Here is a 17,443-nt window from a genome sequence, read left to right as displayed (position 1 = left end):
TTAAAGTGTGTGCTGAAGAGACCAACCCACAGATATCCCCTTCATATCTGTATTTCTTTGCACAGGTAGTGATTTGAAACATTGTTATTGAAGGGAGACATTGTGAATAGAGTAAACCAAGCTAGGAGCAGAATTTGGATTCATACTTTTTGTGATTTAGGAAATCTTGTTCCTCATTTGAATATATTTTCTCATTTTAAAAAATGTATTATAAATATCCCAGAGGCTAGCTTGAAATTATATAAAACCATGTGCATGAAAGTACTTGGAAAATTGTAAAGCATTATAAAAGTTAAGGAGTCTTTTGTTTAGTAAATATCTATTAATATCTAGAAGAATAACACACAGGACACATTAACATTTAGTGTATAAATAAGCTCAGTACATCTTAACATTTTAATATTTATTAAGTGTATAAGATAGGTAACCATATTACTGAGTTTTGTTGGATCATTGAACAAAACTGTTTGCAGTCTCACTGTTTGAAAGTCCCCTCTATATGCTTTAATTTTGTAACTTGAACAACTATTTCTAAGATGACAATATGTAATTAACTAGTGATTTCCTACTGTTTATTTTTTTTCTGAAATTCTATATAACTTGTACCCCTTTTCTGTGTTTTTTTCTTTTTTCTCCTTAAAAAAATAAAAAACATTTTAATATTTAAATAAACCAAATAATTTAGAAATGAATCAGAGTGTGCTAACTTAACAAACGCAGACACAGATTATATGTTACAGACAGATATGTTACTCAGAATTTGAATGTAAAATGAATCTCTTTAGAGAAAATCTTTGTTTTACCTTCTATCCTTCCGCAGTGCTATATTTGAGTCTCACCTCTTCAACAAATGATTTCATCCTAAGTTTAACAGTGACTGCCCATCTGGCTCCTTTTCTCAAAACTGACGCTAGGACAGGATGTAGCTCATTGGCAGAGTACTTCCCCAGCATATGTGAGGTCTGACCCTGTGCCTAATTCTCTATCATGTACTTTGTGATTCCTTCCCTTGACACTGAACCTGTACACTGCAATTCCTACAAGTCTCTCACACTTATTTCTTAACTGACTTATTTCTCAAACAAGTCAGTTTTGAACCTCAATGTTAATTTTTATTTTTATCTTTTTTGTACAGTTTCTTCTTATATTGCACAGTCTTACTCAACCTCATTTTGGGAAACGTTGACAAAACTAAGATGTGTGTATAAAATGATTCTTCAGCCACGCTGAACTTAAAAGTATCCATTACCATTTGTTCATTTGTGTCAGTCAAATTGATTCCCTTGATAGTGGTCTATATTTGTACCACTTATCTTAAAACATGTTTCTTAAATTCATTTCTTTTCTTGTCTGTGTTATGAGTGTGTGATTAGCAATGAGCTCTTTTACATCTCTGACCCTTTGTTTATTTATTTATTTATTTTTCATTGAGACAAGGTCTTGCTAAATTATCCAGGCAGGAGTTGAATTTGTAATCATCCTGACTCAGCCTACCAGTGCTGAGATTACTGTTGTGGATCATCACATCTGGCTGTGAACCATATTTTCAAATGTGTTTTTTAACAAAGATTAAGCAACAAATTATAAGAGACTTTTCAGGAACTTCCTGAAAAAAGTTCGTCTATGCACCCAAATTTATAGCCAGTTATATACTATTCAGTCTGAACTGATCACAGTACAATAACTTTCTGCCTTTGCTAGCTGCACAAAATTTTCAAACCTAAATCTGGTTTAATGGTCTTCATGTCCATTACTTTTACCTATTGCTTAGTTATGTCACAGATTCATAACTCGTGCTTGCTGGAATTCGCTGCCTGGATTTGTTTGCTCATTTCTTTCTTCAGCAAATATTTATTGAAGGTGTATCATATACCAGGAGGTATTCTAGGCTGCATGGGTATAAAATTAATAAGGCATACTCTTTGTCCTCAAGGCTCTTACAAAGCTATAGGAGAGAACTAAAAACACAAGTATAGTGCAGGAGATACAAGGGCTTCAGCAAAGTATAAATTTTGTCTGCCCCTTCCTAGTTCCTGAAGAAATTGTCTCCTCACTCCATTGTTATGAAAGGACCAGTCACATGAGTTCAGGGTTGGGCATATAATTGTCCCAGACCAATCCATCAAAGGACTCCTCAGAACATTTCTGCTGCAGTTATAACAGAGGTGCTTTGGTTTGAATAAGTGTCCTCCAAAGTCCTGGTTTTAACATTTTTGTCTACATTATGTGGTGCTATTAGGAGGTGCAGGGATTTAAGGGGTGGGATCTAATGGGTAGTCACAGGTAACAGGACATGCCTTGAAGAGAACAGTGAGCCTGATCTCTGTCTCTGTCTCTCCTCCCTCTCTCACTCCTTAAGACCATAGTTCACTCCTTTGCTAATTCAAAAGAAGCAATAAACAAAGTGGATCTAAAATTAAGAGATACTTCCAAATAAAAAATCATATTGAGAGAGAATAGGATTCTGCTCCAATATTTTGGGTGAATAAAAAAAATGGGGGGGGGCAGCCACTCATGCATAGCTGCTAGCCCGAAAAGGTTAAAAGGAAAATATCTAGAGAAGAATTAGGTGTCTGTTTTGTCAACAGTAAGCAGATCCTAGCAGCAGAACATGGTATAAACAATTTCGTAGGAATAGTTCATCCAAACAACCTATGTGATTTTGAGAAAATACCAATATGAGGGTCGGGGGTTTAACTCAGTGGCACAAGCACCTGCCTGGCAAGTGCAAAGTTGTGAGTTCGATCCCTGGTACCAAAAAAAGAAAAGAAAAGAAAATACTAGTATGAGATATAATAAGCTTTTAAGATATACTGGGCCCTTGTATTACTCTCACCATCTTGTTTTTGACTGATGTTCCCCTATTCTGTTTTGCTGGATAGTATCAGGTTCGAAAGTTTAGGCATCAGCTGAGAAGATAATGAGATTCATTATAACGCCCATTCTCGTTGACTTTTATCTACTTTTGAAGACCTACAATGTCTCCAATGTTTTGGTTTTGTCGGTTTTGTTCTTTACTATTTTGTTCAATTGTATTATAACTAATGATATAGGCAATTCTATTAGAGATAGGGGGAGGCATTATGGTAACCATTGTTGATCACCTTGTATTATGTTTTTATATTATCTATTATGTCCACCCTTTTGACTTGACCGATTCTGTTCTGTTATGTCTCATTTGGTTTTACTCTCTTCCAAAAAAGCAATAAGAACCGTGGGAGCAATGAAACCCAAAATGGGTAATAGTCATTGTACAAAAGAGAGGAAAAGAAAGTGCTCTAAACTATATAACTGCATGTATATTTAAGTGTATAAGATAGAAAATGATATCACAGAGTTTTATTGGATCATTGAACAGAACTGTTTGCAGTATCATTGTTGGAATGTCCACTCTACAAGCTTTAATTTTGTGACCTGAACAATTATTTCTAAGATGGCAATATGTAATCCATTAACTAGTGATTTCCTACTGTTCATTTTTTTCTTCTGTAAATCTGTATAACTTGTACCCTTTCACTGTTTTTTTTTTTCTTTTCTCCTTAAATAAAAAAAAAAAGAAAAAAAAAGATAGACTGGGCCTTAATTACTGAAGTGACATTAGAAAAAAGATGGAATGAATATAAGAAATATTAATAAAGCAATGAAGAGACAAGCCTTAGCACTTAACAATCGGTAACAAGGGGAAGGAGTAGAGATAGGAGTTAAAAATCACTTAATTTCAGCTCTAGATAACTACAATAAAGATATTGTCACAGAAATCAGGAAAACTGTAGGGGAATTTGGTTTATGGGAACCATTCAGTTCTATTTGGGTTTGAGGTGGTGAAATATTTAAGTGTAAATATTCAAAATATGCAGTACGCAGTACAGATCTAAGGTGAAAGATAATGAGAGAGGCTGAAGCTAGAATTTAAAGTTACGGGTTTATCTCTAGATTTGGGAGTTAGTAGAAGCTGGCAGAGTACAGATCACTGGGAGAACCGTTGTAGGGTTGAATCTGATGTTTGTGAGTGTCTTTCCCCTTATTTCTACATATTAATCTTAAATAAATACATAGATAGATGACATAAAATTTTGCCAACATATTAGAGTTACTTGATTTGAACACGAATTTCAGAATTTGATTAGTTCAATTAAGAAATTTAAAGAGTAACAATATTTGAATTCCATGAAGTTGGTCCTAATTCTGCAATAATGTTATAAAGCAAATCTAATGCCTAGTACATTCAAATTTAAAATTTACAGTTATAATGGTTTAGATCTAAAATGTCTCTCCAAAGTGTTAAATATTCAGACCAGGGGCTTTGGAAGGTGCATGGATCATGAGGGGGCAATATTAATCCCCTGATAGGCTCAGAGCTAAGTTTGCTGTGAGGAAGGGGGTCTCTTTGGAGAGGTGGGAATACCTCCTGAAAGGATATGTTCTTTTCCTCTTTCTGCTTCCTGACTGCCATCAGGTCAGCAGCTTTTCTCCACCATGCTCATCTACAATGAATGGTATCTCTACTTTGGAGCCAGCTGGTCAAGGACTGAATCCCCTGAACTGTGAACCAAATTAAACCTCCCTTCCAGTAGGGTACTTGGGAAGCTGGTACAAATACCAAAGGAAGCTGAGGCAGGAGGATTGCCATGAGTTTTAGACCAGTGTAAGCTACACAGAAAGACCCTGTCTCAAAAAACAAAAACGAACAAGCAAACAAAAAATCCTATCTCCCTTTAAGATGTGGATATCAGGTATTATGTTTCAGCAGTGGGAAAGTTGATGAATGTACCAATTAATACTGAAAGAATAAGTGATCTTTACATTTTTCCTTAAGATCATTTCTGAATTTTCTTGGTTTCGTAGATTTATGACGTGAATATTTTACATACAGATTTTGTTACACTATGTAACACCTACACAAATGTTTGAGTGTATGAAGAACATTAGGCAGTTTTCCTGAATTAGGAAGTCACATACCATTACTAATAATGACTTGTGAATGTAATTATAAGTGAATAATTAGGAAAAACACCACAGCAATAAAGTGTATATTTCAATAGTATATAGTATATTCAGGATACAAAAATAAACCTTTGTCTTGTCCTTTACATACTGGTAGAGGATACACATGGCTTATGAAAATGACTTGCAGGGGGAAAGTAGAGATAAAAGGGTCATTATGCTCTCCTAATTCCCCTGAGCAATTTTAATAGCAAGTACTGTATGCTTTCTCTTACACAGATTTGACTAGTCAAAAGGTAAAATAAAATATCAATTTTATTTTGTTTTATTTTTTATATTAAACTGCCTCAGATCAGCAGTCAGTGGACTCCACAGTTCATAGCTGTGTTGATTAGCAGTAAGACAGCATAGGCTGTAAGCCAGACAAGTTTAAATTCTTATTCTGCCTCTTACAGCTTTGGGAAGTTTGCTTAGCTCTTCTGATTCTCCCTTTCCTTTCTATAAAATGTAACCACTAGTACTTACACTATAGGTTGCTGAAGGGGTAAGATATAAACCATTGAGATCAGCATAATAGTCTGCATAAATGTTTACTATCATAGTACCATTGGTATAAGAAATGTGTATGACCCATGCAAACACAGACACACATATACAATCTGTTGTCATATGTGATATTGTATTCAATAAGTATACTGGGCAAACAAGGCTAACAGGGAAACAGAATCTCACTAGGCTGTTGAGCTTAGAACTTAGACCTAGTAGAGAGTCATGTATCAAGAGGTAAAATTGAAAGCTTTATTTAACTTCTAAATTCTACTGATTTTTCCATCTTCTTTGCCTCATTATTTTTTGGCTGCTCTATGGTTTGTGACTCAATTAAACAGAAGCTACCACAGTAAGACAGAAAAATTCAAAATACTATACGCATCAGGTAAAAACAGTAACAATAATATTGTAGGGCCACTTGAACTAAAGCTAGAGTTCAAATATAAATTCTACCTATCTGATATGGAATTGAAGAATTTCTTTTTTGCACCTTGGCTGATTCACAAGATAATTCAAGTTAAAAAGTAAATATCATCCTAACTCAATGCCTTGAAAATTATATTTAGATTACATGTAAACAGATTGACAATTGCAAGACAGAGAGATTTGAACAAAACATCTAATTAATTGACTTTTAATACATACAAATGTCTGAAAACTATTTCTCTTATTTTCAAAAACAGCTGTTGGTGAAATGTAAATATCAGAAAGCTAATCTATTTTCCAAACTGAGAATGGAGAACTGACTTAAAACTGATCAATTAAAAATATACCAGTCTGACAAAAGGATAAGTTTTAGAACTGTAATAAGGAAGGGAGAGATTAATGGAGTGGGGAATTTTAAGGTTAGTATCATTCTCCTACAATGAGTTAGATACAAACTATGTATCTTAGTTCATTTTTTGTTGCTATATCTAGATATCAAAGATTCCGTACAGACAGGTACAAATGCCCTCTGATGAATGTGGTCATTATGTACGTCTACAAGGTACCAATAAACTTAATTAATTTAAAAAACGAATAATAATACTCTCTAGGGAAAAAAAGACTTAGTACAGTAATTTACAAAGAATAAAGGTTTATTAGCTCATTGTTCTGGAGGTGAGGAAGTCCAAGAGCATGGAGCTCAAGAGGGCTGCCCGATGCATCATAACATGGCAGGCAGGAGGGAGAGAGGGAGGATCTTCTGGCAGGACCAAACAAACTGGGTCTGCCTGGGTCACTTTTGCTTTTCTTATAAAGGGACCATCCCATCATGTGACTCCCATCCTGATGATCTCCTAAAGGCCCTACCTCCAAATACTATCAATAGATTAATTTGAAGATTAAGTTTATGGCAAATGGAAACATGTTACAACCACAGTACTGCAGAAGAGTTATGGATTTCTTAACAATAGGATATGGAGAGAACATCCAAACTCTGAAGTGAAGGAGCACTGTAGTTATGGAATGTTGTCCTTATTCTACATGCCTTCAATCCATTTCAAGTAATTTCTAACCATGTGGGATAGAGCACAGATGGCAGGAGGAAAAATGATGTTATACTGAAAAACATATTTTGCCACTTACAGATTTAACTACCATTTGTCTACAAGCTATCTCCATCAAAACAGACCACATCAATATCACAGCAAGTACAGAGAGAATGAATATGTAGGAAACCCTGACTATCACACTTCACATCTTTCCCAAGAATGTCTACCTTTCATCCATTAACAATACCTTAGGCAGAGGATGTCCTGTATGCACTGAATACAGATCATAAATTCAATCTTTAACACTCTGAGTAAACTTTGTCTTTCACAAAATCTTTATAGCTCCTGGCTTCATTTACCTTTCAAAGAAAAATAAATGAGTTGACTATACAGTTACTGCTAAGGAATTCAAATTCTTTCAGCATTTAAATGACAGTCTTCTGTCCTGTCAAGGCCCAACTTGAGATCAACTTTTGGCAAGGTATCTAAGACAAGTAAAACAGGTGCTAATGAGAAATGGTTCACTCAGAGCTGTCATAACTAAAATTGTTAGCCTGCATCATGAATCAGTGGGAGAAGAAAAATGCATTAGAAGGTTAATGGCTTTAGAAAGATAGTTCAAAAATGAAAAATAGAAGTAATATAAAGTTTGTTATGTTATTTGCTTTTTTATTCTATTATTAGAGTCATATAATGTCAAATCAAGAGGTCAAAAATGAAAAAAGTCTAGCTAATAAACCGGTTAAAGTTTAACACTGTACATTTCTATCTAAATGATAAACCTATGAAATGTTTAGACATAGAATAGTCACACCATAAAAGATCTTTAAAAATTAACTAGCCAGGCACGGGTGATGCACACGTGTAATCTCAGCACTCTGGGAAGCTGAGTCAAGAGGACTGCAAGCTTGAGTCCAGCCTTGTCAACTTAGTGATTTAGCAAAACCCAGTCTCCAAATTAAAAAATAAAATAAAATAAAATGAAAAAGAGGGCTGGGAATATAGCTCATTTAGTGAGAAAGCCCTAGGTTTAATTCCCAGTATCACCACATGCACAAAATATTTATAATAAGAGTGAATGTTATTTTCCCTTATTTTAATAAAAATTTGGTCTGTTTTCCTTTATTCTTATTCACAGATCTGGAATACAAGGCTAACAAGTTTCAATTTCAAACATAGTTTGATCAATATCAAAAATTTTACTCTAATTGATTAACATTTTATTAACTGATTCAGTACAAAGAATTATTTTTGGTATGTAGACTAGTCAAAAGGCATGCATTTTTTTTACATGAATAGTCGCTCCAAATACAGATTTTTATCTATCCACATGAGAAAAGAATGTTGATAATATAGATAAGCTATATTCCTTAAGAATTTATATGAAAACAGACATAATCTGAGTAAAACTAAAAGCATATCAAATTATTTTGAATAAAGGACCTTAAGACATTTATATCTGCAACAGATAGAATAATATTATGAGTTCAGTAAAAATTCAAATTATAAGAACTATCATTTTTATTCTTTGTTTTAAAGTAGACAGTTCTTAGCTTTCCATTCTTACCACGTAAAAAATAGTAAGCATCTTTCTCTGTAGTGAATGAACTCATGAGAAAACTCTTGAATGTCTTCTCTTTAGTCCCAATTTCAAGTCAATAGATTAAGTGTCCACATTGTTTGCAACTAAGTCACAGCTGTCTAAATTGCTTCAGAAATGTTTAGCAGATTGCTTTATAGCAGGATAACACAGTTTGAATCATAGTTTCTTGAATACATCTTGCTGAGAGCTTATCTCATTCAAATGATGAAGTCAGCTGAAGCGTGGTATTTCAATCACCCATATTTTGCTCTAATAAAGGAGAACTTTAGGAAGCTCTAGTTGTGATGGGCAATACAACAAAGCAATTGAAATGTGGATCTTATATTTTATACCATTCAAACACCTTGCCTATGTGTGTGTGGTGATAAGCTACTTTAAAAATAACATTTCATTTGACGAGAGGCTTACAGTTAAATTGTGAAAGCAATACACAGATCATGTGAATTGCCATCATTTAAAAATAAATATGCAAATTACCATAATACTCTTTCCCAAAATAGCGTCCTTAATAGGAAACCCTTCACAAAAATATAAAGTGACATTTTTAAACCTTTAAAAAATTTTATAAGTACTTATAACTAGCAGTTCTTATTCTTAATTAGAAGATGCACATCTTTTCAGTCACACCTGAATAGATGGCACACATAAACACAAGGACTGGGCACAGAGACGCTTCTATTATAAACTTAAAAAATTATTAACCAAACAAGTTTTTAATCAAGCACTTTATACTTATAATAGGTTTTTTATATTACAGGGTGTTATAGAGATTATAGAAGTCTGATTTTTTTTCACTCAAGAAGCTTAAAATCTATGTGGGAAACTAATGAGTGAAGATAATTGGATTCTGACATGTGTAGTGGGCTGATACAAACCCAGTAAATTGTAGGTGTCCTATAAATATTGTCAAATGTGCAAATGTATAAAAGTTAAATTTTGTTTGAAGTTGGTTGGAGAATTTCAACATTTCATAAAATTTCTATGAATGGCAGATTTGAAAACAGGGCCTATTTAAATATCCAACTCAGAATGTATGTTCTAGGTATTAATTTACCTGTGTATCTAATGTTTGCCCCTAAAAAAATTCTATTATGCTTACAATTCTTATGGTGTAGGAACTTGGACAGGCATGGTGGGACGTGGTTGTCTCTTTCTTTGATGTCTGAGGATCCAAGGATGATTCCAATAACGGTCTGGATGATTCCTAAACAGATCTGAGGATTGTTCGTTTAGGAGGAGACCTAAACAAACATAGCTAAGAATAGAATGTATCTTTACTGTCCTAACTAGTGACAGGACTGGCATGATTTGAAAGCTTGGCTCAGCTAGTACTACATGTAGAGTCTCCATAAGGATACAATTTCTCAGAATAGTGACTGGCTTCTAAGAAGCTTCAAGCCAATAGGGGTTTTAGAATTTGGTTGATTTTGTTTTAACTGCCACAATGAATACACCTGCTCTATGTCCTAGAGAACCTGAAAACTATACAGAGTGAGTTTTCATTTTAAAGCCTGAATAGGATATTTTACTAATCCCAAAAACATTGACTTTAAAAATCTATGTAGGGGGGGGCTGGGGATTTAGCTCAGCAGCATAAGCACCTGCCTTGCAAGCAGGCAGTCCTGAGTTTGATTCCTGGTACCGATAAAAAGGAAAAAGACCAAAAAAAAAAAAAAAATCTATGTAGGCCAGGACTGGGGCACATGCTTGTAACCTGAACTACTCCAAAAGCTGAAGCAGGAAGATTAAACGTTACAGGTAAACCTGTGCAGACTCTAGTTCAGGAAAAAAACAAGGAAAGCCTGCAGCTGTAATTCAGCACTCTATGAATTCAATAACCAGGATGGCCACAAAAGAAAAAGGAAAAGAAAAAAATCTACGTAATGGATTCTGCAAATTATCCCATTTCTACCTTTTTCTGCAATTTGAGGGTGGCCGAGCCCATGACTACACACTTAAAAGAGTACATTTCACAGACTCATCTGAGGCTAGGTTTGATCAAGTGACTACATTTCCACAATTAAATGAATAGAGATGTCTAATTTTGAGTCTGGACCTTAAGATTTTCAACACATTATCATCTATGATCTTTTTTCCTTCTTAGAGGTAGATTCTGGAGTTCCTCGATCTACTTCAAATATACACCTGAGAAAAATGCTATAGTGGATGACAGAAATAAGGAAGGCAGGTCCTTGGATGGGACGTTGGCAGGGCCATTCTGATCACGTGGATTGTTTCACGCAGTTGTGTATGAGTGTACTAGTTGGCTTTTCATCTCCATCATAATACACATGCAAAAGTTTACTTAAGAAACAGTGCACTCCATTGAGGGCCACCGCTGGGCAGCCTCACTTCGTGGTGGGTGGTACTCGTTAGGAGGATATTATTGAAGTAAGCAGTTACACCTCAAGCCAGGAAGCAGAAACAGTGGAATAGGGCCACACTTGCTCCTTTTGTAACAACACTCACTAGAGAACTACCTCCACACTTTCAGGAACATGTGTGCCTCTTAGTAGGTCCACCTCCTTAAGGCTTCCCCAGCATCTCCAATGCTGGATTAGTTAGCCCAAGAGCAGGCTTATTAAGCCAGGACATACCTCTGGGGTTTGCCTTTTTTGGTGAATATCTGTAATCACAGCACTCAAGAGGCTGAAGCAAGAGGATGCTAAATTCAAGGCCAACGTGGACTACACAGTGATTTCAAGGCCAGACAAAGATGAATTGATTTGTATTGTTCTATTTTAGACTAGAAATTTTGTGAGGTTTTTCTGTTCTGTTAATTTTTATGGATACATGTTTGCAGTACATAATAATTACATTCCTCACAAAAATTGATATATGTACCTAACATATCTGTCTTAGTAACTTTTCTCATCATGAGTTTATCTTAGCTCACAGTCTGTAGAGGTTTCAGTCCATAATTGGTTGGCTCCAAGGCAAGGTGGCACAGCAAACAGGCATCCCAGAGGAAAAACAGTTCATGGCTGGCAAAGGTAGCAATGCAACAAAGAGGTGAAGAAGCAAATCCAACGAAACTTAGCAGCTTCTTTCTGCCCCTTTTGTACTCGATCTAGGTTACTGGGCTTAGGGAGGGTACGAAGCCAATTGATGGATTGATTTAATAATCACACACCCTTAATCCCAGCATCACACTTCAGATCCAGCCACCTCTGAAAAAACCCACTTGTGACTGCATGAGGCTTTGGAGGGACACTAGACACAAAACAATATCTTAATTCTGTTTTTCATCTTTTTCCCTTCCCCTCCCTCCATTTTTAGGTTCCCTTCCCTTTTGCAAAAGATCTATCTCCCTATCTTTTATTATCTGTCTTTTATTTTGCTCTTTATATTTCAATTTCTCATATAAAAGAATACATGAGACATTTAAGCATGTATGTCTGTTTTATTTCACTTAACTTTATGATCTTAAAGGGGCATCTATTTTCCTGTATACAACTCAAGCTTACCCTTCTTTATGACAGAGTAGTATTCTATGTGTATAAATGTCACACTTCCTTTTTGTTTTATTTTAAAGAGAATAAAATATAATAAATCAAAACAGAATAGAGCCAATCAAAACAAAGAATTGAAAGTAGTACCAGACTTCAAAACAGGACAATAGGAAATCAACAATAGCTATCATAATATAACTTGCCATCCACACAATAGTTGTCCATACCATCAGACACAGCAAAATAAAACAAAACAGAATAAAACAAAACATAACACTGAATAAAGCAAAACAATAAATTGGAACAAAAAGAAATAGTGAGAATAACACTGCATTGTTATCTTCAAAATAGTTACTCAGGTTACCAGTTGCAGGGATAAAACAAAACAGTACAATGGAACAAAATATTGGATTTCAACAAGGCAGGAAGATATCCCCCACAGTTGACACAGTGCATACTGCCATTGTCTAAGTAGATACCCAGACCACCAGCCCCAGGCCTGCAGAGTCAATCAAACAATACAAGCATCAAGCTGTTCCTTTCACCTCAGCTGCTATCATCTCACCTTGAGTCCTCCAAACCAGTGGGGTGGTAGTAGGAAAAAATGCTCTTCTGTCTTTTTAGCCCACACACCACCTGGCTTATGGGGAGGCACGGTTTCTCTTCTGGCTGATCTGCATAGAAGAGCCTGCTTCAAAGGAAGGCATAGCTTCTCTTCTGGCTAAAGCTCTTTCCTATCAGTGTGGCAGGGCTTGCTTCCCAGGAAGGCATGGTTTTGCATCTAATGCCACATTTTCTTTATCCATTAATGTGTTGGTGGGGATACATTTTTCTAAAATTTAGCATTTTAGTTGTGCTATTATCAAAATAGGTATGCATACGTTATTGTAATATGATGTGTTTAACTCTTCCAGGAAGAGATACAGAAGGGGAATGGCTCAAATGAAATTTCTACTTTTAGCTAGCTCTTCATGCTGATTTCTATAGTGGTTGAACTACTTTACATTTCCATCAACAATGTAGAAGTTTTCCTTTTTCTTTGCAGCCTCACTAACATTTGTTGCTATGTGATTCCTTGACGACAGCCATTCTTTCTGGATAAGGTGGAATCTCTCTGTTGTTTTAATTTGGATTTCTCTAATGGTCTGAGATGTTGAACATTTTTAAATGTATTTACTGCCCATCTATACTTGTTTTCTGTAGTTTTACTGATTTCAGTTGCCCAATTTTGAATTGGATCTTTAAATTTGGGGGCTGGGATATGATTTTGGAGATTTCTTGTTTGTATGTTTGTTTGTTCTTTATATATTTTACATAGTCCTTTGTCTTAGGAATAGCTGGCAACATTTTTTTCCATACTGTGATTTGTCTCTTCGAACTGCTGCTGGTTTCTCTTGCTATGTAAAACCTTGTTAAAAAGCCACTTACTAAAAATATACTTGTTCCTAGTACTTGACATATGTCAGTATTTCCTGTGTTATCAGGTCTGTCCTGTGTGATAAAGTCTGTCTACACCATCATCTTGGAGATTTCTACCTGTTCTGTCTTCCAGCAGATTTAATGTTTCTATTTTTGTTTGTTTTTAAATTTTATTTTAAAAAGAACAAAACCAAGCAAAATTAAACAAAATAAATCCAGTCAAAACAAAAAAGTGAAAGTGATACAGGACTTCAAAATAGGATAATAGGAAATCAATAATAGTTACCATAATATCATGTTATCTTCAAAATAGCTGCCCATACCATCAGACATAATAAAATCAAACAAAACAGAAGAGAATAAAATTAACCAAAACAGAACATTGAAGAAAACAAAATAACAAAATGGAACAAAACAATAATAATACTGGATTTCAAAAACAAGAAGAAATCTCCCATAGTTGTTATTTTGTATATTGTAATCCTGTAAATAAATGCTCAGAGTCCCAGCTTTAGGTGCGCAAATCAATCAAACAATACAAGAATTAACTTGTTTTGGTACCTTAGTTGCTGTCAACTCAGCCTGTGATCTTTTGAATCAGAATTATGGGAGTGGGAGGAGCTCTTCTTGTCTCCTAGCTTGCGTACTGGCTGTCTCTTGGGAAGGGTGTACTGGCTTCTTGTTTCTCTTCCTGATCCCGCATGGCTGCTGCTGGCTCATGGTAAGGGTTTGTTTCTCTTCCCAGACCCACATGGCCATTGCTGGCTCACAGAAAGGGTAAATTCATTTCTTGCTTCTCTTTCTGGTACTGTATGGCTGCTGTTGGCTTGTGGGACAGGCAAATTAATGTTTCTGTTTTAATATTTAGATCTTTGATCCATTTCAATTTTAGTTTTGCACATGGTAAAATATATGGATCTAGTTGTAATCTTCAGCATGGAGAGAGAAAGCCAATTTTTCCAGTACCATTTATTAAAGAGGTTGTCTTTCTTCCAGTAAAGATGTTTGGTTCCTTCAACAAAGATAAGGTGGGTAAGTGTGTGAGTGGTTCCTGGGTATTCTGATCTGTTCCATTGATCCTTGGTGTGTCCTTTTGCCAGTACCATGCTGTTGTTATCACAGTAGCTTTGTAGTGTAATTTCAGGTCTGGTATTGTGATGTCCCCTGCCTTGCCTTTGTTACCCAGAATTGCTTTTACTATTCTAGATCTCTTCTGGTTCCAAATGAATTTTAGAATTGCTTTCTCTAATTCTATGAGATCTGATATTGGTATTTTGATTGGAATTATATTACATCTGCATACAAATTTTGGAAGTATGGCCATTTTCACTATATTGGTCCTTCCATGAATGGGGAATACCTTTCCATTTTCTGATATTCTCTTTACTCTCTTTTTTCAGAGTACTGTAGTTTGCAATGTAAAGGTCTTTTATTTTCTTTGTTAAATTGATTCATAGGCATTTAATTTTTTTTGGATGCTACTGCAAAAGGTATTGTTTCCCTAATGTCTCTGAATTTGTGGTTTGTATACAGAAAGAGTATTAATTTTTTGAGTGGTATCTAGCTATGCTACTGAATCTGATTATTAAGTCTCTAAGTTTCTTAGTGGAGTTTTAGGGACCTCAATATAGAGTATCATTAAAACTGTGAATAATGATAATTTAACTTCTTCATTACTTCTTTTCTTTCTCTTATCTAATTGTTCCGCTTAATGTTTCAAGAAGTATATTGAATAAGAGTGGCAACAATGGACATTTTTGTGTTGTTCGTGATTTTAGAGTAAGAGCTGTCAGTTTTTGTACATTTAGAATGATGTTGACTGTCTGCAACAGATGGCTTTTATTGGATTGCAACAAAGACTATTCTAATTTTCTGTAGAATTTTTATGATGAATGGGTCCTGGACTTTGCCAAACATTTTCTGTGTCTACTGAGGTGATCAATATCACTTTTGTTCATGGCTCTGTCAATATGGCATATTGTATTTATTGATTTGCATATGTTGAATTATTCCTGCATCCCTGGAATGAATCCGACTTGATGGTATACAATCTCTTGATAATTTGCTACAATGTTTGCAGTATCTGAGGATTTTTGTATCTATGTTCATTAAAGAGATTGGCCTATATTTTTCTTTTTTGGTCGATTCCTTCTCTGGTTTTGGTATCAGGGTAATGTCTGCTTTCAACAATGAATTTGTGACTATTGCATCACTTTCAATTTCATTAAAGAATTTGAGAAATAGCAGTATGAATGGTCTTCTCTGGATTTCTTGTAGAATTCAGCAGAGTTCAGCAAAATACATCAGGACCTGGGTTTTTCTTTGTTGGTAGGTTTTTAATTACATCACAAATTTCACTGATTGACACTGCTTTACATTGGGTTTAGTTACTCATGTGTATCTAGGAACCTGACCATTTCTTCACTGTTTCTGATTAGAATAGTAAGATTTCTGAAGGATCTGTTGTAACTGCCCCTTTTTCATTCCTAATTGCATAGAGTTGAATCTTTTCTCTCCTTTTTTAAAAAATAAGGTTGGCTAAGGTTTTATTTAATACATCAGAGAATCAACTTTGATTCATTGATTCTTTGTATTGTTTTCTTAGTGTCCATTGCATTGGTTTCTCCTTGAATTGTTTTAATTTCCACCCTTGTATGATGTTTGAGCTTGACTTGCTCTTCTTTTTCTAGAAGCTTAGTTGCAAATTAGGACATTTAAACTATCTCTACTTTTCTTATATGAAAATTCACTGCTATAAACTTCCCTCATAGGACTGCTTTCATTGCATTCCAAATTCTGGCATATTGTATTGACATTATCATTTAATTATAGAAACTAATTTCTTCATGGGACCCGTGAAGACGGGACCCATCTGCGACCCATGGGTTGTTCTGGAGGGTGTTAATTTCGATGTTTATGAAGTTCTTGTGGTTCCTTTTACAGCAGTCTGACAATATGCATGGGGTAATTTAATTCCTTAGCATTTAAACATATTGTATGAGCTAGTATGTGTTCTATTTTGGAGGACATTTCTTGTTTAGCTGAGAAGAATCTGTGTTCAAATGCTGTAGGGTAGAACATTACACATATACTAAGTCAGTTTGTTTAAAAATTTGGTTCAGCTCTGATACTCGATCTTTTTTTTTTTTTTTTTTGTCTAGTTCATCTATTTGTGATCGTGGGATATTGAGGTTTCCCATTACAAATGTCATAGTGCTTATCTGACTTTTCATGTCCCTTAATATTTGATTTATACAAGTGGACATTCTAGTATTTGTTGCATATATGTTATGATTGTTATTTCTTCCTCTCGAGTTTGATTTTAATACTGGAAATCAAATTTGGGACCTTATGCTTGCCAGACACAGACAGGTGCTGAGCCACTGAGCTGTGTCCCCAAACCTTACCTCTTTCACTTTGAATGTTCCCTTTACAAGGATGTTGTGAACTTTATCTCTCTTAATGGATCCTGGCTTGAAATTCACTTCATTTACAATTAGAAAAGCTACTTTTGCTTTTCTGGGTTCCTGTTGCATGGAGTATTGTTTTGTGATTTTTAGTCTATGATTTTTTTAAATTAAATGTTTCTTGTATGCAACATATTTTTGGATCTTGCTTTTTGGCCCATTCTGCCAGCCTGTTTCTTTTGACTGTTGAATTGAGAACATTGACATTGATGGTTATAACTGATATGTATTGATGAATCTTTCTCATGTTATTTTCCTGTGGCTGGTTCCCTTTCCTCTCCCTACATTTAATTGCTTACCTTGCCTGGTGGATTCATGCTTGGGATATTTAAGTTGTAGTTCCTGTTATCTTTTTCTATTATGTCCTTCAAAACATTGTGAAGTGGGTTTGGTGGTCATGAATTTCTTCAGGTGTTTGTTACGGAAGTTTATTAATTCTGTCAATTTTGAACAGGAGTTTTGCAGGGTATATCAAACTGGATTGGAGGTTGTTTCCTTTTAGGGCTTGAAATACTTCACTCCAAGCACTCCTTG

The sequence above is a fragment of the Cavia porcellus genome, unplaced genomic scaffold (assembly GCF_034190915.1).
Source record: "Cavia porcellus strain 051 isolate PalLab524CR breed Dunkin Hartley unplaced genomic scaffold, mCavPor4.1 scaffold_1, whole genome shotgun sequence".
NCBI lineage: Eukaryota > Metazoa > Chordata > Mammalia > Rodentia > Caviidae > Cavia > Cavia porcellus.
This window is presented reverse-complemented; position numbering follows the sequence as displayed.